Genomic DNA, 3697 nt, shown 5'->3' with positions numbered 1-3697 from the left:
TAGTTTGTTACATTCCAGTTGTGAGACATCACATGTTATGAAACGTATTCAAATGTCCTGACCTGTCTAGGAATCGAACATGGATCCAATCAGTTGGGAGTTGTCTGCCCTGACTGCTGTGACTGCAAGGTGTAAATACAGGTAATTACAATGACTCGCCTTAAACTTTCCATCATAGCTACTTTTAACGTTAAACTGGCTTCTACAACTTGCCATCTTCGTTCGTTCCATGTTTTACTACTACTCGTAAAATAGTGTCTGACATCTCTATGGTTCATCTGTTTCCCAAGCTTCTACTCATGCTCTATTGATATTCATTGTAAACATTTCCTCTTTTTTCCACCTTGTCGATTCCTCTAAATATTTTTCATGTTTCCTCTCTTACTCCTATTGTTCCAGCAACTCAAGGTTCATTTCATTCATTCTCCGTACCTCACTCTATATAATTCTGGTACGATCCTCGTTGTAAACCTTTAAATCTTTTCAAGTTTTCTTGTGTGCTTTTTGAGGTTGGGGATTCATGGTGAAGCTGCATATAAAATATTGGTCTCATGTAGGTTGTTTACAATGATGTGTTCGTGTTTTTGTGTGTGTCTTGGTATTCTGTAGTAAGCATGTGTTCTCATCCCGAGTTAAATATCACCGAGGTAAAGTTAGCACAATTATTTAAAATCTTCATAACATTCAACATTTATTTTTTAGTTAAATAATATTTTACAATAAACATGATAATTACAGTTTACAAAAAAGGTAATATTTGTATTCAATTTCCTGTACATATGTATAATAAATTTATTTAGCAGGCATATCCTGATACTACGGTCATCAGGCGTTATAGATGATTAAACGTTGATGTTGAGGAATGGCGTGGGTGGTTGACAGTGGTCGTTCTCACGGGCGGGTGTCGTTCACGGAGTCGTCCAGCCGCCCTCTAGTGTGGCGCCTCTACTTACTGTAGCGGCGATGGCCGAAACTACAATCGGGAATCATACATTAGTCACTGTTGTTAAACTCTTACCACGACTAAACTTACTCTCATTCTTTTCTAGCATATTTAAAGCAGTTGAAGGGTAAAGAAAGCTATATGATACATTTTGACAAGAAAGCCTTTGACAATGAGCCTCACAATATATATATATATATATATATATATATATATATATATATATATATATATATATATATATATATATATATATATATATACATATATATATAAACTAGACAGGATTAAACAACAATATTAACAAATTTGCAAATAATCCAAAATTTGGACAGGAAATCACTTCTGAAGGTAATTGAAAATCGATACTAAACTACTCCAAGACGAAACGATGGACGATAGATGGTATATACAGTTTAATAATGACAAATGCAGGGTTCTGAATCTCTGTAATGATAACAGTTACCAAATACAATTTGGACAATATTGAAATTGCCCAATCCGTATGCGAAGGGGCTCTGGGAGTCACGAGTAATTGTGATCTTCAGCCAGAAAATCTGTGTATGAATGTTGAAAATCAGGCTAATAAGCAAGAAAGAGAATCATTTCTAGAAACGTTAACAATAAAACATTTAATATTGTGCAGCTTTATCTTGCATTTGTTAGGCTCCATTAATTTTTTGCGGATCAGTTAAGTCACCTACTATAGAATGAACATAAATTTAGTTGAACGTGTTGAGATCTCAATGAAAATTGAAAGTTACTGACCTAGACTGTATTACCCCAGATATGTGGACGTAGTTAATAATCTTGACTGCATTACCCTCAGATATATGGGTTGATCAATGTTTTACTCCAAATAAATAAATAAATATTAGTATATTCCCTTGGCTAACGCCCTTCATACAACACCTAGTAACAAGCAAATGTTCAGGAATAAACGCTTTCCCTCCGTTGTATGAATAAATAATTTTCTGCTGAGAACTAGTTTCTCCCGTAGGTTAACTTACCCGCCGTATCCACCATAGCGGAAGCTTCCCTGTGGCTCAGGCTCAGGCTCAGGTTCAGGGTCAGCCATGGCCCCACACACCGCGGCCATCACCACCGCCACGAGCATCTAGGAAAAGAAAGGCAAAAGTTAAACTTGTGAATGTAAGTCTACGCTGTTGACCATAGCAACTTTGAGTCGTCTATTTTCCGATAGTATTTCAAAGGTAACTCTTATGTACAGAGAAAATATTGTAGTTAAATATGCCTAAGGTGAAAACATTCTAACTAAAGTTCTTTTGCACAATATATTTTCATTATGAGTTAAACTGTTATAGCTGTTTACCAATTAGGAAAAGTATAGCTGGTAACGCTGAAACTGCAGCCCGTCTTCTCGAGTTGTCACGTTACAAAAATTATGTACTAAATTGGCAGAAATTAAACTAACCGAGCACCCTAAATTGACGGGATTTTGAGGGGAATTGACGGGACCGTCATTTTGCGAGAAGTTGGAGATTCACACGTCAAAATGCCATATACTGTTTGATAGGACGGGTTGAGCTCCAAATATTATATGATCCCGCGGCAGGTCTAACACGTTTCCTCTCACCTTATACCTCTGTTTACTTAACAATTGATAACTGATGTGGGGTTACATCCCGCTGAAGAACAGTAGTTATCCAAGGGGGGACTTCGATAAACCTAATTTACACATAGCAATAGTTCATCTAAGTAAATACGATCTATTTACTGCGTCAAAAAGGAGCTGAGTTAAAGCCTATAGACTTAAGATTCAGCTTTTCTGACCACCACCTTATAAATACCAGCACCAGGAGCCGCACTATCAGCATTAATAATAACACTTCAACTTCCCAACCAGCACAAGTATTAGAATAACGTCACTGTCACTACAGTAAACATTAATACTAACCAAGACTCGGAGAAACTTCATGGTAGCTTCAGCTGACTTCTCTCTGTCGTCAAGTGATGTTTGTTGGTGCGATGCTCCGGTATATGAAGCCAGGCGCCTCTTCTATTATGCCGCCATAATAGTTGCCAGGTGCTCAATACAGCCACACACACGGGGAGGAAATAATTAAACTCGTCCACTGCAGCGCACACCAACAAGTTCTATGCCGATTTCTGTAATGTCTTAGGGTTAGTTTCATAGAGAATAGTTATGGGAAATGTGGTGATGGAAGCCGTATAGTGTACTTCGGGTGGCGGGTGTGGAATCATTTTGGACCTATTATCTTGGGGAATAATCATATTATTCTGATCCTTTGCTACTGCTTCCTGTTTACTTTCTTTATTATGGTTGCTACGAGTTGGGCTCCTGTGGCTGTTTTTTGATAGATAAGAAGCTAAAACTATTGACAGAAACACAAAATAAGAAGTAGAAACGGGAACAGCTTCAGAATATTCATTTGTAAGAAACAACTACGTACATAAGGTGTTTCCCAGGTGCAGCTGATGTTGGCGTCACAGTCCATTAGGGTTGAAATACAGCTGGACTAAGCCATTAACAGGATCTGGACAACCATAACTCTCAGTCTCTCGTCCATTCTAACAAGTGGCTCAGCTTCTTAAAACTGGATTTCACCCTGTAATTGCATAACGTTTTGTATTACTTTTTATCAAATTCACAAAACTCATTTTCCTTGAATATTTTCACTGCCATTCCTGCACTACTGCTGTTTTGATGGTTGGCTCCAAGTCTGCTGATGGCATTGCCTTCGTTTTTATTTCTGATCAAACATTTCTGAG

General features: G+C 37.7%; 1 long non-coding RNA gene across 1 annotated transcript; it reads right to left on the bottom strand.

The window, feature by feature from the left end:
• Nucleotides 1-678: 678 nt before the first annotated feature.
• Nucleotides 679-3009, bottom strand: LOC123752684 (uncharacterized). Its single transcript, XR_006772217.1, has 3 exons — nt 2862-3009; nt 1954-2060; nt 679-973 (listed from the first exon to the last, which is right to left on the bottom strand). It is a non-coding gene; the product is annotated as an uncharacterized lncRNA (long non-coding RNA).
• Between the last annotated feature and the right edge of the window lie 688 nt (nt 3010-3697).

Source organism: Procambarus clarkii, chromosome 54, assembly GCF_040958095.1.
Source record: "Procambarus clarkii isolate CNS0578487 chromosome 54, FALCON_Pclarkii_2.0, whole genome shotgun sequence".
Classification (NCBI taxonomy): domain Eukaryota; kingdom Metazoa; phylum Arthropoda; class Malacostraca; order Decapoda; family Cambaridae; genus Procambarus; species Procambarus clarkii.
The sequence above is the reverse complement of the archived record's forward strand: the minus strand, read 5'-3'. Positions and strand labels throughout refer to the sequence as shown.